The 27,210-nt window shown below is 48.0% G+C and overlaps 1 long non-coding RNA gene across 1 annotated transcript in view; it reads left to right on the forward strand.

Annotated features, from left to right (window-relative positions):
* Window positions 1-18,099: 18,099 nt before the first annotated feature.
* The window catches only part of LOC138562837 (uncharacterized), a 36,696-nt gene continuing 27,585 nt past the window's right edge, over window positions 18,100-27,210 (forward strand). Inside the window, exons 1-3 of the long non-coding RNA XR_011299350.1 lie at window positions 18,100-18,135; window positions 24,455-24,509; window positions 25,050-25,077. This is a non-coding gene — a long non-coding RNA (uncharacterized lncRNA). The remainder of the gene's footprint in view (window positions 18,136-24,454; window positions 24,510-25,049; window positions 25,078-27,210) is intronic.

Below are 27,210 nucleotides of genomic sequence, written 5' to 3' on the forward strand. Positions count from 1 at the left end.
ATTCCAATGGTGGAGGCACAGATTTCTTCCCAGGGGGTCAACTTGATGGGTGATTCCGATCCTCCCCCGGTAGCTGTGGCAATGTTACGGTTAGCTGATAGTATGCTCCGTACGCGTATCCGCAAGTCGTCCCATCGCTTTCTGCATTGCTGTGGGTTGCGGGGTGCGGTCCCCACCGCACTTACCCGCTGTGCCACCAGGGCCCATATGGCCTTCTTGTTCGCAAGTGCCGTCCTGGTCATTTGCGTCGAGAAGACGACGGCAGCATTCTCCTGGAGGGTCTCTGTGAGCACGGTGAGTTCCTCATGGGAGAAGTGGACCTGCCGCTTGCGGTCGCACGCTTTTTTAGCAACTTTTCCCATTTTGATTGTTTTAACTAGGGTGGCTAACGGGTTGGGATGTGTCTCAGGGTCGGATTTTTAATGGTTGTGTTGGGATTCTGATTTTATAGGTGTACGGCGTGCTGTTTCCCGTTCCGGCCCCATGTTTTTACTTCCGTTTCCGTATATTTACGGTCACCGTATTTTGCGATTACCGCTCATTACGGTGACCGCTATGATGGGTGGCGGAATTGCACCTAGGGCGCCGTACGACGGCGGTGAGGGGCGTTTTGGGGACATTTCCACCATCGCGGACTTTGCACTTCCGCCATGGCGTAATGCTCGTGCCCGATGGGTCAGAATTTACTCCATCGTGCAATGGCGGAAACGCTATTTACGCTATGGCGGTCAGGTCAGTTACTTTCTGCCAGGGTCGTAATGAGGGCCATACTCTTTAAGTAGGGTTGTTGTCTTGGAGGGGATCATGCAGGGTCTTTAGGCACAAACGTATATGAATCAAATCAATTATAGGAGGTTGTGCAGTTTATCCACGGATAACTGCAGCTTTTGTTTAAACATGGACATAAAGCTTCGCTTAAAAAATATCAATATTGTTGTCAGGTGGCCTATTTAGGCTATCTCCTGTCAAAGGAGGGAAGACGGTTGACACCTGAACGGATAAAACTAATTTCTAGCATGTCTGCCCCAATTACGCAGAAAGAAGTTAGAGCCTTGATAGGAATTGCTTCTTACTGTAGGCAGTGGATCCCCAATTTTTCACTAGTGATCAAACCAATGTTGGCTTTGACGAAGAAGGGCATTTCTTCGCCATTGGCGGGGACTTGGTACACCAGAAATCATTTGATCTGCTTAAGACTGCGTTGTGCTCGGCACCGGTTTTGGGCACACCAAACTATGAAAAGGCCTTTGTGTTGTATGTGAATGAATGCGATTGATGTGCTTTGGCTGTATTAACGCAGGAACATGGAGGGAAGAATAGGCCGTGCGGTTACTTTTCGTCCGCCCTTGATCCTGTAGCATGCGCTTTGCCAAGATGTTTGCGAGCTGTCGCTGCTGCTGCTGCGTCTGTGAAACAGAGCGAGGGAATGGTCCTAGGCCATCCTTTAACCCTAATGGTACCTCACTCTGTAGATCTATTAAACAGAACTGAAACGCAACACCTCACCTCCGCACGACTAACGAGAAATGAATTGATCTTGTTTGTGCCACACATACAAATCAAGAGGTGTTGTGCTCTTAATCCGGCTGAACTTTTACATTTCTCGCAAGGTACTGCTTGCAGTGACGAAGAGTCACATGACTGTCTTTACATTACCGAACAAGAGACAAAGGGTAGAATCGATCTGAAAGATACTCCTTTGAACAATCCACAAGGGAAGCTGTTTTGTGATGGCTCCTACTTCAAACTTCCGGATGGTACATCGACAGCTGCTTATGCAATCACTACATTGAGCACAGTCGTGGAAACGAAGAGAATCATGCATAACTCCGCGCAGGCCGCAGAGATTATAGCATTGACCGGAGCTTGTGAATTTTCCGAAGGGCTTACAGTAAACATATATACTGACAGTCAGTACGCCTTTGGTGTGGTTCACAATTTCAGTAGACTTTGGTCAGAAAGAGGGTTCTTGACCTCACATGGTACAAAAATCCAACATGGCTCCTTGACAGTATGGCTACTCTCAACGCTTGCACTCCCTACTCAGCTAGCTATCATAAAATGCGCAGCGAATCAGAAAATTGTAGACGATATAGGAAAGGGGAACGCTTTTGCTGACCAGATAGCCAAACAGACTGCCACTGATCTCTCGTCAGACATGTATACTTCAAGGGAAGCCACAAATGCTTGTACTATGGATGAGGATATTGATTCCGTAAGGGATAGGCAAGCCGATGCCACGTTAGAAGAGTCCAAGAAATGGGCTGAGGACTTGGGGAAACTTGATTATGATGGGTGTTGGGTGGACAGAGTTGAAGAGAAGTGGCTACTTCCCGACGCATATATTATGATGATGGTTGTTATGGCTCATGGTCACACACACATGTGCTCGTAAAATCACGAAAATGTTGCACAAAGTATGGGTAAATGACAAAATCTCTAAAATAGCTGAACGCTTTGTTCAGGGATGCATGATTTGTTTGCAGCATAATGTGGGAAGGGACACATCAACTCCTAGGGGTAGTTTGGCCCACCTTCTGTCCACTTTGAGGTCATCCATTTTGATTTTATTGAGATGGAGTGTTGCAATAATTTTAAATACGTGTTAGTCGTCATCTGTGCCTTTAGCAAATGGGTTGAGGCGGTTCTTGTTAAAAACGCCACAGACATGACCACGGCAAAGACTATGTTAAAGGAATACTTCCCGAGATTTGGGTTGCCAAGAGTCATCTGGTCAGACAATGGTCCAGACTTTATTGCTGCTGTAATCTTACAGATATGTGCGGGATTACAGATCGATAAACGGTTCCATTCGGCTAGACATGCTCAGAGTGCTGGATTAGTGGAAAGACAAAATGGCATCATCAAAAAACAAGCTTGCTAAGACGTGTGCCGGCACCAAACAAAAATGGCCGGACGCCTTACCGATCGTGTTGTTATCAATGCAAACAACCCCTCAAACTAAGACTGGGCTCTCTCCCTTTGAGGTGGTTATGGGGAGGCCTGCTAATATTTGGAATATTCCGAAGTGTTGTTCTTTGCGAAATGTTGAAAATGTACTTCTCTCTGACTATTGTAGCCAGTTGACTAAAAACTTGTATTTGATCTATCACCAGGTGCGAGAGGTTTTACCTGTACGGTACGAGGGTCCCGGTCACAGCATACGACCGGGGGAGTGGGTCCTCGTCACGTCAAATGAGCGATCTTCTTGCCTCGCACCACGTTGGCAGGGCCCCTTCCAAGTCCTGCGGGTAGCAGGCCAGAAACACTGGATCCACGTGACGCACATCAAGAGGATTCCACACACAGTGCCACACGCTAAAGAAGATACAGAACCCCTTACCAGTACTGCAACCAACGATTTCGAAGCAGTAAATAGCATCGAGAGTGTATCAGAGATTCTCCCTGAGCCCCTGAGGCCTGGGGAAACAGCCACTTCGTCTCCACATTCTCCAACAGTTTCGTCTTTTGAATTTGTCCTGGATCTTGCATCTGATCTGCTTTGGATTTGTCGCTTCCAACGGGAAGTGATGACACGTTGTTCACAGATCATTCAGTTCCAGGGATTACAGGTACGATCTGCGTCCGAGAAAATAGACTTACGGCACGGTTCGGCTGTGCGATCAAGTAAAATCATCAAAGGGCTTGTCTTTTTGGCCCGATCAATTTTGCAAAAGGGGATTCTGTTGGCTATGGTTTGTGGAAGGACTAAGAAGACGCTCGGCCTGGAGGTCGCCAGCAAAATAACACTGGAGCTTTTCTTTGAAAACTACAATGCCTACAACCGCTTCCACTAGTACAGAACTGATAAGAGAACGTGTGACCAGCTGCGAAAATGGAAAATCCGTTACGTGTGCCCTGAAAACGTACTGCTGTCTTGTGATAATGTTAATTGGTTTTATAATAGTCATTGTCTTAGGCTTCTGGTATCTAGAAGAAGTACATCCGCTTGAGAATTTGTTACCGACTGAAAATGTACCTACTGTTTCTACTCCTTTCGTGCATCTGCACACTCTATCTCCTAGAGACTCTCAGCACAGACAGAGATATCATAATAACACACTATTACTCATCATGAATGCTACACATGTCATTTTTCAACAAATCTAATTGTTGGGTCTGTTCACATTTACCGCAACATGGAGATAAGGGGCTAGGTTGGTATATTCATCCTTTACCTTTGACAACTGCATGTTATGCTTCTCTTAGAGCACTATTCTTTGGCCGCTGGAACAATAGCGTCTCAGGGAACTTCGATGGCACTAATTTAAATCAGTTTGAAAAACATGTTCTGACTCCCTTGGGATGCTCGCTCTTTACAAATAGGAGTAAGCCTAACGTTGCTTCTATTAGGCCTTCTGATAGACTGTCCCATCCTTTGCAATCTTTGATCTCTTTCAAGATGGCTCCTATAGGCAATAAGGATGCCACGCCTCCTTCCTACACTGTGAATCATAGCCCCGATTCAGTTTCTTTCTGCATACAGAGGAATGGTACTCAGTCAATGGGTGATTTTAAAGGTTGCGCCAATGTTGCAAATTTGACTTGCGAGGACAGACATTTGTGTGTAGGTGAACCTGTCTACTTTGCTTGCGGTAATGTAGCATTTCCATGGTTACCCAGGGATTGACAGGGAACTTGTTATTTAGGGATCCTGTTACCCGGGGTATTCATTGCAAGTACTGTAGAGATTTCCGAGGCTCGTCCAAAGCAGGACGAGAATTGGGACACTTCAGCACAAGCGCTGGGTGATGTAGCTAAATCCTTTGTGCCATTTAGGGGACAAATAATGAACTCTGAAGATATCAGGAGGCTAGTGAGAATACTGGAGAGGACCATCAACCGGACCACTGACATACTCTATAATATGACTCTAGAACAGAAAGCAATAAGGTTAGTAGCACTTCAGAACCGGATGGCATTAGATGTCATCCTGACTGAACGTGGTGGGGTATGTAAATTAGTGGGGTCCGCTTGCTGTGTTTTCGTGCCAGATTCCTCCCCAACTATCTTCAAGGCAATACAGAATCTGCACGTCCTAAGTTCAGAAGTGCATGTTCCTGAGGGAAACTGGGATCTTAGCGCTTGGTTCTGGGACTTCTTGTGATTATGGGGATGGAAACTACTTTCGGTCTTGCTGATTATTTTGTGAATCCTGCTGTTTCTTTGTTGCTGTATGCAATGTCTTCTGGTATATGTTTGATGCTAGGAGGATGTTGCGCACAGGCGATGGGTTCATTAGGACACAAAGTATACGCTCCCGAGAAGAGCTCCAAAGAATATGTGCTGAAAGAAATCTTAGTATCTGATTTTATGGCAATTGACATCTCCGATAGTGATTCAGGGTGTATGGACAGTGAGACGTGGAGTTACTCGTAAAGTGCCTAGAAGTAGTTTAGCGCTTGGCTTGGGCCAAAAGGAGGGTTTGTTAGACAGGAAATCATATTGTACCCTTTTTATTGTATATATTGGCCTAAGCCCAGTCGCTCTGCGAAGAAATCTGCGTCGCAAGGTTCCGACCTTAGATCGATTAAGCCGCCATTTTAGATTCATCCGCAATTTTGATTCTCACTCCAAAGTCACCCTGTGTTCTAAAATGGTGGACAGTGTTCTTCTGTTTGTAACATGGCCGTCTTGACCTCTGTATGCAAGTTAATGCCTAAACTGCCCGTAGGCTAAATGTTAGGGTCACGTAATGAGACCTTGTCCTTCGTTGACTTATAGATCGAGGATTACCTGTGCCAACAATACTAATCCATGAACATATATTAAGCACAATGATGTCTAAATAACTGAATGTGAGCACTTGTTGAACTGCATTGTATTAAAATATGTACTAAGGCTTATGTTAGATCCGAGAATATACTATTGCTATTATGATTTGTTGAACATGTAAACTGAAGGTGATCCATATGCATATAGTTGGGCGAGTCAGAGGTGAACTCGGCACGAACCCTAGATTGGGAATTATTAACGTACAGAGGGGCTGAACATCATGTTACAAAACTGTATAAAAGAACGAATATTCTGATGTACAGTCCCACTCACTTCACACACCGAACAGGGCTGGTATTCACTGTGTTGTACTGAGGGCCTGATAGCTATCTGTTGCTTTGTCCTTTGAAAACTGTTCAGTTGTAGAATAAAGATCTGTGTATCTTTGTAAGCCTGTGTTGGTGTATTTCCTTTTGGGGTAATCAGCCTCGATATTCTCTTTTTGCTTTTACAGGGTTGATCGCCTGGACATGTATTTTCGGGCCACTATGGAGACCAGCGATGACAGCAAGCTGGCCACACTACTGTATGCCGCCAGCCCAGCAGTTCACAAGATTTTTGACTCTCTTCAGCCAACGGACAATTCATATGCAGCAGCAAAAACAGCCCTGCAGAACTATTTCCTTCCTCTGGTCAATGCGGACTATGAGAGGTATGTGATGTTCTCCACCAAACTGAAGGAGGACGAGAACCTCGACACATTTCATGGTCACCTCAGGAGACTCTCCGTGGCTTTGCATGGGACAACGTCGATGACATGATCAAGAACCAGCTGATCCAAGGGTTCTCCTCGGGCAAGTTGAGGAGACAGGTGCTGAGGGAACCTGGAATCACCCTTCCCCGCATCCTGGAGCTGGGCCGCTGCCAGGAGGTGGCAGAAGTATGTGCGTCAAGGATGGAGGCGGGGTCCCGCGCAGCTAAGTCAGAAGAAGTGTGTGCTGTGGGGCGTGTGGCAGAGGTGCCTGGAGACTGCCTGGCAACTTCTGTGACAGGGGCGGAAAGCCAGGCGAAGCATGTCAGAAGAGCTGGTCCGACCTACCCCACCCAGGTGTATGCCCAGCTGCAGGGAGGCCATGTGGACGGTGTGGCGTGATGGACCATTTTGCGAGGGTGTGCAGGGCATTCCTGCCAGTGATGGTGCCGAGGGGCCCAGTCAGGTCTGGGTTTTTCAGACAATCTTGCCCACCAAACGTTGCCCAAGTGTATCAGGGGGAGGAAACTGCCTGACCCGGTGAAGAGGAGGAGGAAGAGGAGAACATCTTCTTTGTTTCAAGCATTGATGCCCTGCAGTCCAAAGGCCAAAGACAGCTAAGATGTATTGTGGCTGTGAATGACTCTCCAGTGTCCGTGCTGGTGGACACGGGGGCCTCGTCAACGTTATGGCCCGTCAGCATTATGATGCCACGCCCTGCCCCCCCAGGATGTCAACCCCAAAAGCGCGCATTTTCACATTTTGGGGTTCACATCCTATTCCCCTAGTTAGTGCATTTGTGGCTAGGGTAGGGCATGGAAGTTCTGAGATCAAGGCCCGGTTTTTCGTCACCCCAGTCAGCACCAATACCCTACTGGGCTGTGCGGCGGCAGAAGCCCTTGGATTGGTGTGCTCCGCATAATCTGTGTATGTGGAAGACATACAAACGCTCTTGGAGAAGTACACAGGCCTCTTCCAAGGGATTGGCTGCATGGTTGGAGAGCCGGTACGACTTCACATCGACGATTCGGTGCAGCCCATTGCCCTCAATCATTGTTGCCCGGAAACCTAAGCAACCGGATTTGGTGAGAATCTGCGTGGACATGAGGCTTCCCAACAAAGACATCAGGAGGGAACGCCATCTCACTCCCACAATTGATGACATTATCGCAGAGCTGCAGGGAGCTTGCTTCTTCTCGAAGCTTAACCTGAGGGCGGGTTACTACCAAATGTGTATTTGTATTTATTGATTTATAAAGCGCCTTTCACCAAAGCATTGTACAATGGAACAACATAGTACATAAACAAACAATACAACAGTTGAAGCAAATACATTATGAATCAGTCAACAAAACAGTGAAAAGAGCAATTAACTGAAGGGGATAAGTAGAGAAGGGGAGTGAGAGTGGATAGGGGGGGAGTGGTGGAGAAGGGTAGGAGGAGGGAAGGAGAAATTCTTCTACATCCAGAGTCAAGGTACATCACCACTTTCATAACTCACTGGGGCCTGTACCGGTACAAGCGACTCAGCTTCGGGGTCTCCTCTGCAGCTGAGGTATTCCAAACCATTATCAGGGGGGCGCTGGCAGACCTGGAGGACGTCCTCAACAGCAGTGACAACATCCTGGTGTTCGCCAAGACAGAGGTGGATCCTCTACAGGGACTGGCAAAGACCTTCGAGAGGCTTCAGTCACTGGGTCTGACACTCCACTGCAAAAAGTGTGAATTCCTAAGGACGAGCATATAGTTCTTTGGATTCATGTTCAAGGAGGGAGGAGTGTCTCCGGACCCCAGGAAGGTGGAAGACATCAAGGACGCTAAACCACCCGAGAATGTCTCTGAAGTTAGGAGCTTCCTGTGGATGGTCACCTACTGTGGCCGGTTCATCAGAAATCTGGCATCCAGGTCAGAGCCGCTACGGGCTCTCACCAAGAAGGAAACGGCATGGCAGGGGGGGCCCGTTGGAACAGGCGACGGTCGAAGACATTAAAAGCACCCTCACTGAGGAAGACACAATGGATTTTTTCGACCCAGCCCTGCAGTCTGAGATTGTCGTGGACACCAGCCCATTTGGCCTCGGAGCGGTTCTAACACAAGTGGGGCAGGACTCCTGCATCCGCCCGAGGCCTATGCCAGCAAGGCCCCGTGTGACACTGAACAGTGATATTCGCAGATAGAGTGAGAAGAGCTGGCTGTCCTGTGGGGGTGCCGACACTTCCGGCTTTACATCCTGGGAAGGTCGGTGACCGTGGTGACTGACCACAAGCCCCTACTGCCGATCCTGGCAGGCTCATCATCAAAGCCACCGGCGAGGATTGAGAGGTGGATGCTGGCCCTGTTGGAATACGGGGTCTTGTTAGTGTATCGGCTGGGTGCCAACAACGCGGCCGACTACCTCTGTCGCCAACCGGGGAGTCACCAGGACGGAGAAATGGACATCTGTGCGGATGAGGCCAGTGGCCAAATTCTGCTGGTGGTCAAAGCGGCCACTCCGAATGCCCTACCGGTGGAAGATCTGGAGGCTGCAGTGGCCAACGACAAGTGCTTCTGCATACTAAAGACGGCCCTGCAGCAGGGGTCATGGAAGAGTGTCCAGGAGTCGCTGGCTGGGCGCACACAGGAAGCAAAAACGGTCCTCAAGCAGCTGTGGAAAGTACGGCAGGAGTTGTCATTCTCAGAAAAAGGACTGCTGCTCAGAGGTGACCAGATTGTGGTCCCGCAGGCAAAAGTACAGGAGATGATAGGCCTGGCACACCAAGGCCATCAAGGGGCTGCGAAGACCAAAGCCTGACTACGTCTCAAGGTCTGGTTCCCCGTGCTAGAAAAATGAGTGGACGACTATGTCGCATCATGTGTGTGGTGCCAGGCAGCGTCGCCTGCCCAGAGGGAGCCGGCCATAGAGGCCATGCCACGCGGCACGAGAACCTAGGAGGTGGTCCATGCAGATTTGGGATCCACATCGCAGGGGACCCACTTCCTGGTGGTCGTGGATGAGTACTCCAGATACCCGGCGGTGGAATTCATCCAGTCGGTGGCCTTCGAGCATGTGGTGGTGGCAGTGGAAAAGGTGTTCGCAGCGCACGGTCTCCCCAGAGTACTCTGTTCGGACAACGGGGCTCCATTTCAAGGAGAACGGTTTGCGGCCCTAATGGAAGGATATGGGATGCACCATAGTAAGGTTACACCCCTGTGGCCACGTGCCAATGGAGAGGCAGAAAGGATGATGCGCACGCTAAACAAGGTTTTTCAGATCGTGCAAGGGCAAGGACAGAGTCTGGAGAGGGCGCTATACCAATTCCTGAGAGTGTACAGAACAAACCCGCACACCTCAACGGGAGTGGCCCCTGCCGAAGCCCTCTTCAAGAGGTGCCCCAGGGGGCTGCTACCCGAAGTGGGGGAAAAGGAGCCGGGGGTCATTGACATGCAATAGGTAGAGCTGGAGCGGCAAATAAGAACTGCACAAGAGAATGAAAGGAGAGGTCTACAACAACAACAACTTGTGCCTGGGGATGAGGTCCTGATACGGAACAGGCACCCCCGTGGGAAACTGTCACTGACTTATGAACCTGAGCCGCTTGACGTGATAGCAGTCAAGGGGTTCATGGTGACTGTGCCCGACGGGTGAGCATCAGTCACCCGGAACGTTCACTTCTTCAAGAAGCTGGGGGAGCCCAGGGCTGAGGCGCCAGTGGACCAGGACTGTGTCGACATACCCGACGTGGGCGGGGGTCCCGAGCCCCTCCCTCGATCCCCGGTGAGGACGGCAGCCGACAGTGTGACCCCCAAACCCGAGGCGAGCAGGAGGTACCCCCTGTGGACAGGGCGAGGGAAACCTGCTTGTTTCAGTGACTTTGATTTGGACCCATGAAGGTGCCCAACATGGAGGTATCTGCTGAGTGGGGAAGAGGGCGGTTGTAAATAAAGGGGCTCATGGGGAAATTAGTTATTTGGGTTAAGGGTGTTAGTGTTAGATGTGTTATTGAAGTTACGTAGTGTGTGGTTATGTTGTTTATTTGTTCTCATGAAAAAGGAGGAGTGCAGTGCTGTCCCCTTAAGGGAACGCACGCGGCGGCGTGACGTTGCATGCAGCAGTGTGCACTATTAATAAAGGGGGCGTTCCCGGCCGCGTTATTCATGACCGGGTAGCCCGAGCAGAGCACTTCGTCTCTGTGTGAGTCACTGGTGAAGGTGGAGGCCCGGGGCTCACGGAGCGCTACAGTGGGGGCCAGAGATTGCCCCACCGCATTGCAACAGCGCCAACGTTGCCCAGCAGGGGCGCTGGCGTTCACCAGCAGGGTTGCTGAGCAAGGGCTCTGCTGGGGTACATGGGTAGAGTTGACCAGCAGGGTCTCTACCCAAGTGGGTGCCAGCAGTCGTGGACAGCGTTGCCCCACAGGGGCACTGTCCCGTTGGAGGGCCCTGCAGGGCAGGCCCTCAGCCAGCTATGCAGCACCAGCATGGTGCTGGCAAGAACAACACGGCACTCCTTAGTCCATTAGTTACAACCTGATGAACCAAAAAAGTAGATTGGGGCCAGGGTGGGCCGTTTGTGGGCGCGAATATGACATAGCTCTCCACTCAGCCGCTTTTGACGGGTGTCACCCACCTTGTAAACGGCTGCCTCACCTGCCAAGCCTCCTGCACGCCCATTCGTTTCAATGGGCCTCTCGCCCGCCAAAACTAAAATCGGGTGTTTTCACCCGCCCTTGCGACACAAATGGTTAAGAGCTCTGGGACCAAATGGAATTGCGCACAGTGCTTTTGGGGGGAAAGTAACAGGACTTTCGTTATGGCTCCACTCTTGCAATGCTGGATACTCTGCTGACTGGACAATATAGGGAGGCTTCAGTTCACATAAGATGTAACTGTTATTCAGAGGCAGATCTAACGGTCGTCAGCCAGACAAATGGGGAGCGGGCCCCCGTGCTAGGGCCCGCCCCTTCCACACAGCACAAGGCCCTTTCTGCTGTGGCGGGCCTGCTTTACGGCGGCGAGTTATCTGGCCACTTTCCCCCTGACTGCTGCCAGAGAGCACACGTGCCATCGCCGTGTTGCTCATTGTGGATCTTAACACTGTTTGTCAGCCCTGAGGGAACATGGCAGGCTTTTCACACCATAAACAAAGCCAAACAAGGTTGGTGCGAAATGAAGAGAGGTTTGGTCACTGATGAAGAAAAAAAAAACAACACAGTTCTTGTGCCGTGTTTTGCATGTTAGTTGTCACAGGGTTAGGACTTTGTTATATACAAATGTCAGTATCCTCTTCAAAATACATGCTGCAATGCAATGTTTTTAAATATTACGACAATCCACATCAGCGCGTTGTTCTGTGTTGCTTTTTTTTTTTACTTTTCCTTTATTTAGGGGCTCACGGAGCGCTACAGTGGGGGCAAGAGATTCCCCCACCGCATTACAACAGCGCCAACGTTGCCCAGCAGGTTGCCCAAAAGTTTAAGGAGCACAGCCCTACCCTAGAAGGCGCCTGATTTATAAAAGAACTTTTCAATGGAAAAATCCCATTAGAAACGTTTTGTAAATCGGACATATAGGGGTGTGGTATGGTTGGGGAGTGTCATAGCATTCTATCATCGTTTGGGAAAAAAATCAAATTAATAAACTAATAGATACAGCATCTGGTCTTGCAGAGATCACAAGCAGCCCATCACACTGTTGTCACAAACATCAATTATCTTCTTGTTTGTTTTTAACACCATCCATACTGATCTGTTTTGCATCTAAAGTACACACAGATACAAAATATTGTAAAGGCCTCTGTAATTCCATACTAGTACACCCTTATACAGATCCAAGGTTTTCACTCTCCAACCCGTGCAGCAAAAGCTTAACACTATGCAAATCTGTCATTTTGTAATGCATGGCTGCAGCAAAGCCCGCACAAACAGAATGACATCACTTTTCTGCTACAAGGACACGTATGTTCTCTAGGTTTACAATATTTAGCATTAATAGCAAAGCCTGCTGAGGAGCTCCAGCGGTTTCCAGTTATTCAGACCCTAGGTAACTATAATGAAGACAACTTAAAAAATTGCTTTTGTCACTAAAGTTTGCTATTGTGCACTGTGACCACAGTTAACTCCGCCCACCGAAAGCTCCGCCTCTATGACCCGGCTCTGTGTCAGGTGCTGTTATGGGCCTTAGGGCACACACACTCACGCATGCAGGCATGCACACAGAGAAAGGACGCCGGAGACGTGTGTCTGCTCCGGTCACCGGCGCGAACTGCCGGCGCACCGCCTTTAATATTATCTGCGCACGCGCGAGCCTCGCTGCGGCTCGCGCATGCGTACACAATCGTAATTGCTACGCAACATCCCTCCTTTTCCCCAAAAACAAAATCAACATTCTCAAACATGGGGACCAACAGGGTCCATCATAACTTTCACAATACCTCTGCCTTAATTACGAGGTAGGGTCCATGATGAAGTCTTGGAACCTCAGCGGTGGCTTGCGCCACGCCCGGCTCGGGTACTTGCGTGCTCCGGCGTCGGGGTCCTCGGGTGCCACCAGAGCTTCTGGTGGCCCATCGTCTTCCACCGGCACTCCCGTGATCGGGTCGGGATCATCTGTGATGGCTGCTTCAGGGGTTGCAGTTTCTATGCGCTTGAAGAACGAAATATTTCTGGTGACAGTCCCTCTTGCATTGGCGGCTGTGATCATCGACCCTTTGACGTGGGTCACGCCCAGTCGTTGTGGTTCATATGGCAGTGATAACTTCCCCTCTGGCTTCCTGTTGCGCACCAGCACGGTGTCCCCTATTGCGATCGCCCTCTCGGGTAGTCTCCGCCGTGTGGTCTCTTTCTCATTCAGAGTGGCCCTCGCTGTACGCACGTTGAGGTTGTCGATCTATCCTGGTGGTCTTCCTTCAACTTCGGGTAGTAGGCCTCTTGGTTTTCTTTTGAAAAGGGCTTCTGCGGGGGCCACTCCGGTGGACTGATGTGGGGTCGTGCGATACTCTCTGAGGAACTCGACCAGATTTTGCCGGAGATCTTCTCCCCCATTCACCGATATGCGGAACACTTTGTTGAGCGTTCGTATAAATCGCTCCACCTCACCATTTGCTCTCGGCCATAGTGGGGTTATTTTGCAATGTTTTATTCCCCTGTCCTCACAGTATTGAGCATAACGTCGGCCCTGAAACGGTGACCCACTGTCCGAGCAAATTTCGAGAGGGAATCCATGTGTGGCGAATATTTTGTCCATGGCCAAAATGGTGTGGTTGCTGGATGTGGATTCGACCAATTCCACCTCTGGGTATCGTGACCACTGGTCTGTCACCACCAGAAAGTATAAACCTCGGCCCGTGGATCTGAAGTCCGCGTGCACTGTCCCCCATGGGCGGTCACTCCTCTCCATGGCCTGAATGGGTGGCGCCTTCTCCACAGGGCTTGCGGCTTGACATGGGATGCAGGCCTTCACAAATTTCTCCACCCTTCCTTCCAGATCTGGAAACCAAACTTTCAACCTGAGGCGAGCTTTCATCTTGGCCATTCCTTGATGTCCCTTGTGGGCTAGCTGTAGGACTTTCTCAACTAACACCCCTGGTATTACGATCTGGTGCCCTCTTAGCAGTATTCCATCATCCGCCACCGACAATTCGTGGCGTGCCTTCCAGAGTGCCTGTAGATCTCTTTGTGCTTCCGCAGTCCTTCGGGAGTTGTCTAGGAGGACCTCCCGCCATTCTCCTGTGTCCACCGCACCTTTTATCTTGCGGAATGCTTCATTGCTATTGGACTCATCTGCAATTTCCTGACGCGTCAGGGCTACAGGCAGGGCTGCCTCCACTACTAGATGTACGGCTTCCACGCAGTCCGCCACCTCCAGTGAGTCCCTGGGCCTCCCGGTGCCCGGATGGCGCGACAGGTAGTCCGCCGGGTTGTGTGTCCCTGGTCGATATAGCAATTTGACCCCATATTCCATGAGGGCCAACATCCACCTTTCTATGCGCGGAGGTGGTTTGGACGATGTTCCAGACAGTATTGGGATGAGGGGTTTGTGGTCAGCCACCACAACAACTGGCTTCCCTAGAATGTAGATTCTGAATGTTTACACCCCCCATAGTATGGCCAAGGCTTCTCGCTCTATTTGGGAGTAACGCCTCTCAGTGTCGGTCAGGGCCTTGCTGGCATAGGCGATGGGCCTCATGGTGCCTTGTTGCATGAGGACTGCTCCCAGTCCTACCGGGCTAGCATCAACTACGATCTCCGACTCGCGACCGGGGTGGAAGTATTGCATTGTTTCTTGCTCCGACAGGGCATGTTTGATGGCGGTGAACGCTCTTTGTTCCTTCCCTGTCCATGTCCACGCCACATCATTTCTGGTGAGCGCCCTCAGTGGTTCTGATAGGGAGGCTAGATCTCGGATAAAACGGCCACAATAATTGACCATCCCTAAGAAACTACTTACTTCGGCTGGGGACGCTGGTGGTGATGCATCTCGGATGTCTTTTACCTTCTCCGGGGAAATCCCTCCAGCATGAAATATAAATCCGAAAAATTCAAGCCTGTCCTTCAGAAATTCGCATTTTTCCTTGTGTAGGGTTAAACCGACACTGCATAGTCTTTCCAGAGTGTGCTTGAGGCGCTTCAAGTGTTCAGCTTCTGATTTCGCGAAAACTAAGATGTCATCTGACATGTTGATCACCCCTTTTAGTCCTGACAGTGCCCCCCTGATGGCATTCTGAAAGACCTCTGCTGCGGATGAGATCCCGAAGCTGAGTCTTTTGTACTGATACAACCCCTCATGGGTCGTAAAGGTCGTAATGTACCTGGACTCAGGGTGGAGTTCCAACTGGTGGTAGCCTGACCTTAGGTCTAGCTTCGAGAAGACCCTAGCTCCCTGGAGCTCTCCGACGATGTCATCTAGGGTCGGTGTGAGATGGCGTTCCCGTTTGATCGCTACATTGGGCAGCCTCATATCTACGCAGATGCGTACTGCCCCTGGTTGTTTCGGCTTCGGGGCCACCACATTTGGGGAGACCCAGGGAGTGGGTCCATCTACCCTTTCGATAATGTCCTTGTCTACCAGTGACTGTAGCTCTTTCACAACTTGTTCCCTGAGATGAAAAGGGATACGGCGATGTTTAAGCGCAGTCGGCCTCACGGACTCATCTATGTGCAGCCGTATGGGCTCTGCCTTGAGTTTTCCAATACCAGTGAATATCTTCTCAAACCGCTGTAATAGGCGGTCCAGATCGGTAAAGTACACAGCAAGAGTGAAGTGTACAATGTTTAGCGCTTCTGACGCGGCACAGCTTAGGAGAGAATGTGGGCTTACGCTGGTGATGAAAGACCTCGCCTTTATTCTGTTTTGACCATGAGAGACTGGGGCCACATACACTCCTTGGATGGGGAGAGGTGTATCCCCTCCGAATGTGTAGATTCGCGCTGTGGAATTTGTCAGCCTTGGTGGACCAGGAAGAGCAATGTAATGTCTTGTTCCAAGTATGGAGACGGACGCCCCAGTATCTATGACGACCGGCGTTGGCATCTCGCTAATGTTGACGGTGCATTTGGGTTGTCGACGGTCCCCAGGGCCTTGCGCAATGCTTGAGATGAAAAATATTTCTTCATCTTCCTCCTTCTCTTCCGCGATATTGAGATCTTGCATTCCTTGTTCAACAGAGGACACACCCCTTACTCTTCCAGCGATACTCCTGTCAACTCTCTCTGGTCCTCTCAAAACTGTAACTGGCGTCGTTGCCCTGCACACTCTCGCATAGTGTCCCGGTGTGCCGCATCGACCACAGGTCCTTGACTTTGCTGGGCACTCTCCCGCATGTGGCAGATCGTATCCACAGTATGAACACGATGAGACATTCCCTTGCATAGTGGGCCCTTTGCTTCTCTTTGGTGTCCATCTTGCCTTCCCCATGGCCGAACGTCCTATTGCATATGCCTCTTCCTCCTTCCTGGAGCGTGTAGCAGTGTCCATTTTCGCCCCTCTTGCCTCCGTCAGTTCGTACGCTCTCCCCATGTCCAGAATTTGCTGCAGAGTCAGTCCAGGTTCTCTTAGCACTACTCTCCTCAGTTTCCCTGAGCAGCAACCTTGCAGCAGTTGGTTGCGAACCATTTCTTCCTCGTTAACCCATCTGCAGGAGCTCGCTAGTTGTCTCAGACGAGTGCAAAACTGGTCCAATGATTCCTCTTCCAATTGTTTCTCAGCACCCATGACAAACATGTCAAAGTCAACATTTGCCATAGGAAGGAAGTGGTCATGGAAGGCTTGCTTGACCGCATCATAATTCGCTGCCCGGAATGTTCAGAGTGTCATATATGCGTTGAACCTCGGTCCCTGCAGAATAGACCATGATGGCAATCGTCGCCTCATCTTCAGTTTCCCCCGAGGCTCTAAAAAACATTTCCGGCTTCTTAACCCATGTGATCCACTTCGGCCCTAACTTGGATGGGGGCCCTGTGGTATCAAATTCAGGCATAGGAGCCAGAGTACTGTGCATTCTGCGAGGTATTGGGGCAACAGCATTTTCTTCTTCCTCTCCTTCTTCTCCCATTGTGTACTCACAGTGATCCTTGTCTGCTAGGAGTCGAGGAAACTGGTGACCTTCAGAGTGCTTTCACACCCTCTTTCTTGTCTTTACCACAACCCTGTGGTGTCTGGGCTGTGGTGGTTCCAAAAATTTCTCTGGAGCAGTGCAGGAGGCAGATGGCGCACGAGCACCCTCTCGGGCCGCAACCACTGCAATCCGTGTGTAGAGAAGATAAAGAAAATGGCCGCCGGCCATGCGCGTGGATCCGTGTGCATCCGATCGATACGCATGCAGTAGCGTTCCTTCACTCCGATGTCGTCGGAGCGGAGGATGGCTCCGTGTCCGCCCTCGTCGCCAGTGTTATGGGCCTTAGGGCGTGCCGGGGCCCCACTCGCACACACACTCACGCATGCAGGCAGGCACACAGAGAAAGGACGCCGGAGACGTGTGTCTGCTCCGGTCGCCGGCACGAACTGCCGGCGCACCGCCTTTAATATTATCTGCGCATGCGCGAGCTGCGTACACAATCGTAATTGCTACGCAACAGGTGCTGCCCACGGGGCCCTTTGCCTTAAATCTGCCACTGCTGTTATTCCACAACTGAGTGGAGCTCGACACTTCATGAACTGTGACGAGTCATTAATGGTTTCCTTAGTCGAAGCCTTTTATTTTAATGACAAGTTACATTTTATGAAAAGCAGAGATTCGTTCCGTTATGAGTATAGATTATTCTGAGAGAAAACCTTACATCAACGGCTTCCTAAAAAGCAGCCTCGCATTTCAATGCAAAGCTTTCTCTCAGAATAATCAGTGTTTTTTAAACTGAAAAAAAGAATAATCAGTATTTATCTATTACAACAAAGGGGGCAGCTCGCTCAGTACTCTGCTGCGTTCCTCTGTAACAGCTCGGAAGTAGGCCGGTAGTACCCGTATCCAGGCTCACGAAGAAATTGCTCTAGAACCTCTTCTTTGCGCTGGAAATATCACAATGATGACGTAGGAAAGTCACGTGAAGAGGAGTAGACGGGCCGTTGCTAACGGATGATTGAGTGCGCACACCTGAAATATACAATGACGTCATCACGCAGAATTCATTAGTATAATAGACGTAAGGCAAGCTGGCGATCTGTTTTGCCGCCAATTTCAGGCCCATCGGGGGTAACAGGTAAGGAGTGCTGCTAGGTCCGCTTTTTATAAGCAGCTTTGGGCTTCTTTTTGCCCGATGCCTCTTATGTTTGCTTGTCTCGGTTTTCGTCCGCTTAGTTCCCCTAATATCCGTGTGTTGTTGCGCTTGTTCAGTTTACAGATTCTGTGAACTGAATAAGCAGTGAAGGGGGTAAGCGGGCAAAACCTTACCAGGCAGAATCATTCCGTGGCATGGCCCTGCTTCATTAACTTGTATGAACTTCCCCGGCAATCTCCACTCCTCAGTCCAATCCCCGCTGCGGCACAGACACCCCTGCTGCTAAGTTCCATTAGCAGCAGGGCCCATTGTCAGTGCCGCAGCGGGGATTTACAGAAGCACTACAATACCCCGTAGCTTCCTCTGGCATCTTCACTTTTCCCGATGCATAGCGATGTGAATTGGTTTCTATGGATATTTGCTTTTTTGCCAGTGCCCTGTGACATGCACTGCACTGTAAAAGTTAAGGCCACTCCTCCAGCAGTACTACACACCACCTACGCTGCTCCCCTTTTGAGTTATTTTTTTCCAACAGCCCCGGACACATTAATATGCCTCTTTGTGCTGCTGAGTTCGTCCGGTCGATAACACAAATGATAGATATTTTTGAAACTATGTTGGAATAATTTAGCAGCAGCGTAAGCAAGTAGAAAGTTCCTATTACTCAAATATAGCTTTTATTCTCGCCTGACAAAAATACACACCGTTTGTAGACCGAAAGGACTGTGTGCTTCTGCGTTGGCCATCTTGGTTCTATGCTGCAAACGTTTGATTTTTTTTGGAAGTATAGAAATTAGGATTGGACCGAGAGTGGTACTGTATGTTTTACGTTCAAAACAAACATAACAGATAGAAGGATGAACCAATTTGGCATTTTGGCGTTGGAGAAAGTTTAACTTGACGCTTTAGCCTAACGTGTGCCGTTGAACTGAATGCATTGAGTGCTTGAAAAGAAATGCAAGGTGCGTGGGCAACCAGGACTGCGTTGTCTAGTTAGTAAGACTTCTTGTAATCTGGAGTTCTGCATTTTCCGGTCCTGCTAAGCAGCCTGGATATCGGGTATATGTCTTCCCATTTGTAATTGGAAGGGGACCAAAACTGCATCTCCTTGAATACAGTTAGTTTCTCGGCTGGAAAATCAGTGGTGAATTACATGTAGTTTTCGGGCCAACCTAGTGCCCATGGGTCAGATACTCAAATATGCCCTGCTGCACAAAATTGAGCAAATTAATGCAATGTTCCTGTTTAATACGTAATATAGCAAAAGGGTTTGGGCCCCCATCTCTATCGTTTAAGGATGTTTTCAATAGGGTGGAGATGAAGCGGGCTGTTTTGTTTGTTTGCTGCTCAACATGGCAAGATAACGAACACATTTTGTTATGCAGCAACCATGGTACAGGTGGGAAAGGATTTGGAAATTAGCACGCATCACATCCAGATAGCGATGCCACTAGCCCACCAACTAAAAATCTCACCCTTGCTTACACCTCTCAAACTCTAACAAAACACGAGCACACCAAACTGCGGGAACATTCACTGCAACAACAAAGCCAATTGCACATTGCCTCGCATAACACAGCAGCTACCAATTGAAACCTGCTAACCGTGCCAACCAAACGGCTGCCAACAGCAAATTACTTCTCTTGCACTTTTCCTGCTCGGTCCTACTGACCCAACCGCTTTCCTTTTCAGATCTGCCAGGGGGACCACTCTGATGTTGGTACTGCACAGTACAAATGTCCTTTGACAGTGCTGAGCTTCTACAGCTGTGCACGCTCCATACGGATGCAATATTTAGAACCATTGCATTGCATATCCCCGTTCCCCTTACAGGGGACTGCGAATCACAGCATTCTCTCACCCAATCACAACCACGCCCAAGACAGTCTAGGCAAATCTTGGTAGAGCTTAGAATTTCACAATTAGTTAAGAAGTGGAATTGTGCTACTTTAGATGGCAAACATACTGGTCACATATGCTGCAACTGGACATACTGGTGCTCAATGCATGAGCTGAACCCATACTCCTGTACATCCCATTTTATCACCCCTGTTGCTTTATACCAGCTAGACTGAAAATGAGATGGCTACAAAATCCACCTAGCTTGTCCAGTTCTCTGCCTGCTATGCCATCCACTCTGCTTAGTCTCTCACTGTCTGTCTTCTTACATAATGAATACCAGATATGTGCAAAGCATCGTGATCAATAGTTCAATCAAGTCTGTACATCTACAGATCTGCTGCAATACCATCTGCCCTATTTAGCCTCCAGAGCTCACTTTGCTCTGATTATGATTGCCTTGTATAACAGCACAAACATGAGAGGTGGCCCAACTGTTTTCAAAGCATTTTTATCGTATCGGTTTGTGTCCATTCATGGAGCTAACCTTTTATAGACACTCATCCAGGGCATGCAAAGTCTACTTACCCTTTCAAATAGGCTTTATGAAGGGCAAGTACCATTTGCATGGAACGTTTCAAACTTTTATTTAATTACTTTGTTTGTATTAAAAACGTTTCTTTGTGCATGTCTGGCGCCTCGGTGGCTGCTGTATGCCAAACAGTGGGTTTTTGTATATAAACTTTTATATAGCGCTTTACATAGAACAAGAAGAATACATAGGAAGCAGTCAATTACAATTCATGAGTCAAATAAACGGGTACATTATGCAGATCAATTTGCCGATGTCAATAGGTAAAGTCGGAGGAAGTGGAGTAGCAGGGAAGGGAGGACAGAAGGGTTGTCAGGAGGGAGGTTGAAGGTGGTGAGATTTTAAGGAGGATCGGAAGGAAGAGAAAGATATGGAATGGGTAGAGTGGTAAAGATTTCCAGCGAAGCGGGGTGAGGTGCTGAAAGGAACGGAAGCGAGATGGGGCACAAGGAGAGGGAGGGACAGAGGAAGACGTCAGTGGAATGGGGGAGGGTGAGAGGGAGAGTAGAAAGAAAGGAGGAAAGGTAGGGAGGGGCACGATTGTAAAGAGATTTAAAGACAAGACCGAGGAAGTTGAATTTAAGTTTATAATGGAAGAGTAGCCAGCTGAGCGAGGAAAGCGAAGAAGAAATGGGGTCATAGGGAGAGAGGGCACGGAGATTGCAGAGTGGTAGAGGGATTTGAGGGGATCGAGATGAGGCAGGGAGGCCAAAGAGAAGGGCTGAACAGTAGAAGAGATGGGAGGAGATGAGTTTGGTGGCATGGAAGGTGAGGGAGGAGCTGATTTTGCGAACATTAAAGAGATGAAAGCGACAGGCACTGGAGGTTAGTGATATGATAGGTAAGGGAAAGGTTAGAGTCAAAGTGAAGGGCGAGATTACGGGCAGAGGGGGAGATGAGTGGGGGGAGGAAGGGTGTTGGCAGGAAGGAATAAAAGTTCAGTTTTGTCTGTGTTTAGGGGGAGAATGTGGGAGGGCATCCAGGTTTTGATAGCAGTGAGACAGAAGGAGAGTTTGAGGTGAATATCGGGAGGGAATGAAGAGAATGAAAGGAAGAGCTTGGTGTCATCAGCATAGAAATGGTGAGCGATACAAAAGGATGAGATGACCGGTGCAAAAAGAGAGTGAGAAAAGGAAGAGGCCAAGCACAGAGCTTTGTGGAACACCAAAGTCAAGGGAGTGAGTAGGTGAGGAGCGGCCACCCCAAGAGACGGCAAAGGAGCGGTTGGTAAGATAGGAGGAAAACCAGTTGAGAACAGAGCCTTTGAGACCGAATGAGGAAAGAGTGTCGAGGAGTAAGGGGATCACCAGTGTCGAAGGCGGCAGAGAGACCAAGGCGAATGAGAATAGAAGCAGAATGTTTGGAGTAGCGAGCAGTGAGGAGGGATTTAAGAACAGAGGTGAGAGCAGTTTCAGTGGAATGCTTGGGGCGAAAGCCAGATTGAGTAGAGGGGAGGAGATTGGAGACAAAAGCCGAGAGTTGGGATTAGAGTAGTCCAAGGAGTTTAGAGAGGAATGGTGAGAGAGATTGGGTGGAAGTTGGAGGCCAAGAGAGGGTTAGCTGAGGATTTTTCAGTATGGGAATGATAGTAGCATGCCTGACGCTGAAGGAAAGGTAGCGGTGGTGAGACAGATGTTGAAGAAAGAGGTGTAAGGGAGGGTAGATTTTGGGAATTAGTGGAGTAGGAAGAGGATCAGATGGGGCAGCAGTGGGTCGGTTTTGGACAAGAGGAGGGACATAGCCTTAGAAATTAGACAAGTAGGATGAAGGGGTGAAGTGAGAAGGGAAAGGGACAAAGTGGAAGAGTACAATGTTTGGCGTTTTTGGTGACTTGCACCATTTTACAGAAAGTGCATTTAAATTTATTATCTGTTGCCATGGGTCGAGTGCATTTCCCTTAGGCCGAGTAGGTAAACTTAGTTACTAGACCCACAGTTCTAGCAGAATTTGCAAGGCCTCACTCTGTAATTTCTTACTCCAGGGGTACACAAATGCTCTATTGTTACTTGTTTTATGTCTTGTGTACTAGCAACTTCTAGTGACATTAAACAGATTAATGTACCATTGCTTATCAAATGGTTTTTGCTAATCAGAAAATGTTAATTGGCAAACTCTAGCAATCAATTTTTGAAAACTGTGTGCCTTGAATCCTTTTTGTCCTGTTGACCCCAACTCCTTTAAGGAAGAGTGTTGTTTTTGTTCTTAAATCAGTCTAATCATTTTGTGCAACTTCCTTTGAAGGGTGATGGGTGGTGGGGGCTGAAAAATCTAAATTCTCAAATCCCAATTTTTACCATCCAGCTCCCTCCCCCCCCCCCCCCCCCCCCACAAGCCTTTCAGTGGAAGGCAGTCTAAAATTCTAATCATTCAAGTTTTTGTCACTTCCCCAACCAAGACCTTACAGGCGGTAGTCTGAAAACAAAGCGCTAAGTCACCGAAGTATGGGTGAGATAATTAATTGCCATATGTATTTGCACACATGTGTAAAAAAAAAAACTGCTAGCCTTTTAAGCGCACAGGGAAATTGCACTGCACTACATCCATCTAGAAATGTGTTCACTAACCAGTGCTGATTATTTGCTGAAGTGACATTTGTCGAAAGTAAAGGATTTTGGTTTGTGTTCTTGTTGGCTCACTTTTGTGATTTATTTATGTTTAGAGAAAAGTATTGTGTTGTGCCCCTGGTAAAGTGATATTTTTCAGTGCAAGTTTCATAACACCCCCCCTCCTCTTTTGACTTGCTGCTTGGTTGCTTCTGATTCTTGTTGGGAAGGGGTGGGGGCGATCGCCCCAGGCTCCGAAGCAGTTTTGGATGAGGCAGAGACACAGGAATGTGGTATAGGGGCCACAGTGGGCGGTGATGGGGAGTCGAGCAAATGCATGCGGAAATCGGTTATCATGGGCACTGCCAAACGGACCGAGATTCATAGACTTTTCATTTTTATGTTGCCAGCGTTCGTTCCCCAGCAGGCATGTGCCCCGCAAGGGCATGAGGTGGCTGAAAACGCTCCTCTTGTGTAAAGGCGCTTTATAAATAACTTGGCATTTCCTTATCACAATCACACAAGTAGGGCATGAGCCTCCAACCTTTCCCTGTTCCAGACCTAAGTAATAGTGCCCTGTCCCAAAGCCCCAGAATTCCAAAGTACCAACCAGTCCCAGACCCCCTGACCATACAGCTGTTTGACCCCAATCGATCTGAACATTTTTGAAAGTGGGGGCAAGCTGCCATAACCATGGGCCACGTGATATGTGCTGCGAGGTGCTGGGAGGGGCAAAACAGACCTAGAAGTGCGTGTGGGGAGCTTTAGACGTGTACCGGTGTCTGGTATCGCGCTGGGGCGGTATGTAAATCAGTGACCTTGTATCTTCTGCAGTACCAGGTGCACATCTGGTTGGAGATGGAGCATGTATTTTTCTAACTAGAATTTCATTGTAGCTTTGTGCAAGCTGTAGTGTGAGGAGGAGCCTGCTGACATGAGGCGCCCACATGGAAGATGGTCTGGGCCAATGGCCTGCCATCCCCTATACAGCAGGTAGCCTATTTATAGGGTCATGTCAAATCTGCCATTTCGATTTGTAATCTGTATAATTTACGTCACTGACTGGATGCCTTAAAGTCTTGCTAGTTCCCATTTCGGCAGAATGTTCCGCGGCAGCAGGGCTCTTTGCTGGCGCATCTTTATTTTTGTGGAAATGCACCCTGTTCTCCTTGCAAGAGGTGTGCTGAACCTCTAGTGGATGCATTTTTTATGAGTTTGGTGCTGGTACTGGATCTTTTAGAATTACTTTTTCACGACTCAGAGGTTGAGTCTTGGTATGATCCTTGGTACTATCCAGCTAATCAACAATATTTCTTTGCTTTCACAGACTGCGGTTATCCGATGGGCCTGTCCCCACAGCCATTCGAAGCCATATCAATTGGGTACTATACAAATATCAAACTATGTAAATTAATTGCTGATCTGTGGTTCTTTGCTCCAAGCCTCCTTCAGAGCGCTTTCACAATCCTTTGAATTTTATCCCTGTTCCCGCAGTAGTGCTGATATGCACATTTCACTATAATATCCTTTTTAAAGCTTTTTTTGCCTTTGTATCCTTTCACTTTTATTACATCAAAACAGAATCTAATTCTAAAGTGATCTCTTCATTTTCAGCAACTCCTCGATGGGCCCAATGAAAATGAACCCTCCCCATATGCCAGTACCTAGGATCCTCTGTTCTGAATGATAGGCAGTTTATGCAGACGCGCACAGTATGGGCTTGAAGTATTGAGTATTGCTTCAGTAGACTGGCAACATGCAAAGAGTATGTGATAGTGTCTCTTAACAGTTAGGCCATACAAGAATAGCGGGCACGTGATGTAACGGCTTCTGAGGGTGATGGTCATGATTAGCAGAACAAAGTGCATTTCCTCCCTTGAACAAAAATGTATTATTAAATCTCATATTTGTTTGTTTTTTAGGGAAGTAGAGGAAGAAGGCTCAACCCTGGTAAGTAGAAATCTATTTATGGTTATAAGCAGTCTGTTGGATTCTGCCCCAGATGTGGTAACAGTGAAGCTTCATCTTAGACGAACACTGTGCACCTTTATTGCTTGTGTGCAGTCTGGACATCTGCCATGAAGAATGTTATGAAGTACAAATGTAAAGCGATTTATTTACAAACACTACAAGACATGGAGAAATGTACCACTGCATAGTCATTAAATTGGCAGGCCCCTTGATATTAATTAATGAGAATATATGAATTACGAAATTGCCACTAAGCATCTTTGTCTGTGATTAAGGATGATGAATCTGACGTAATCATGGAGAGGGCTTTACAATTCACATAAATAGGTATTCTGGGTTACTTTGTATTACCCTTGAACAGTATGTTCCCGTGGGTAATTCTAAAGTCCCTATCCCTCTTTCTAGTCCATGGACTCTAATCCCAAGGCTATGCTCTGTCCTAGCCTTTTTCTTGCTTTAGTCCTCAGTTCCTTATATTGGTTTCTCTTCCACCTCAAGATCCAGTTCCAGCGCCATACCCATAGGACTTGAATTGCCAGTAGTTTATGCCTCAAAGTGGTTGTTTTGATGTCCCATTCCGTATTCAATGCACATTTCAATTAAATGTTTTATGAGGTTTTATTAAACCAAACACAAATAACAGATTGATTGTTCACTCTAACTCAACATATAAAAGAAAAGTTCAGTATTTCGAACTGAACAAGCAGAGAAAAAGCCAACATGTGTTTTGCATGTTTTCATAAGGGCTAAATTGCGATGACATCTGTAGATCGCTTTCCTAATCTGCACCGAATACAAGCTGAATAGTTTGAACTTGAATTAACTTGATATTTAGGGCTTTCCTCGTGGGGACTCGCGAGGAAAGCCGTCGGGAGGGAGCCTGAATGAGGTCCCTCCAATACAGAAGCTTGAAGCACTACTTGTGCATAAGCGATTCAAATAGGTAATTTACCTGGAATGTAGTGACCCCAGTTAAGACCATTTTCACTCAGAATCTAAGGCGTGGAAGACAGTCTCAGGAACACAGGCTACGTTAGATTTATTTTCCATTGCGGTGGAATGTTCTAAATATCAAGTTAATTCAAATGCACGCTCTTCAGCTTGTATTTGTTGCAGATTAGGAAAGTGATCTACAGATACTGTCTCAATTTAGCCCTGAGAACCTGTGATAGGTTGAAACTCTTGTTGGCTTTTTCTTTTCTTGTTATAAATAACTGAACTTTTTGTTTTGTATGTTGGTTAGAGTGAACAATCTGTGTTTGGTTTAATGAAACCTCATAAAACATTTCATTGGAATTTGAATTGAATACAGTATTTGAGGCATAAACTGCTGGCAATTGAAAACCTTTGTGGGGTTGCTGCTGGAACTTGATATTTTAGATATTTGTATGATCCTTGGTACTCTCTAGCTTGCCAACCACATTGCTTTCAAATTGTAGATGTACATATATTACTAGGTGGTGTAACTCAGACCTTAGTGAAACCTCAATGTAGACTACATTATCCTTCTTTGTGGTCCCTCTTCCTCATCGTAAGCCATCATCCTACTGCCCTTCATCTTCTCCGACCTAGTCATCCTAATTTTTGTTCCTTTTACTTATACTAGCCCTTCCTTTCTCCCCAATTCTATGCCCTCTTCCTTATTCATCACCCTAGTCCTGGTCCCTTTTGCATGCCCTTATTCTTTGTCCCTGTGCCTTTTTTATTCCTCATCTCCCTTCCCCCTAACATTATTCATAATCATCATATCCCCCTTTCAGTGCCACATTTAGATAGAATTGTGAATATTAGGCTGCGTCACATCTAGACGGAACTTGTGAACCTCAGCCTGGGCCGCATTTAGCTGGAAATTCAGAGATATTAACATGCACCACATCTAGAAACAATTTGGAAATTAGCGTGCATCACATCTAGATGGCAATGCCACTAACAAACCCACTGAATCTCAAACCAAACCCCAGGAACTTCACTTCAGCTCAACAAAAGCAATGACACATAGCCTTGCATAACAGAACACAACAGCTACCAACCGAAAGCTGTGAACATTGCTAACCGAACTACTGCCAACAGCACATAGCTCCTTGCATGCACTTTTCCTGCTCGGTCCTACTA

The sequence above is a fragment of the Ambystoma mexicanum genome, unplaced genomic scaffold (assembly GCF_040938575.1).
Source record: "Ambystoma mexicanum isolate Mex_15411 unplaced genomic scaffold, UKY_AmexF1_1 Mex_scaf77, whole genome shotgun sequence".
In the NCBI taxonomy this organism is placed as follows: domain Eukaryota; kingdom Metazoa; phylum Chordata; class Amphibia; order Caudata; family Ambystomatidae; genus Ambystoma; species Ambystoma mexicanum.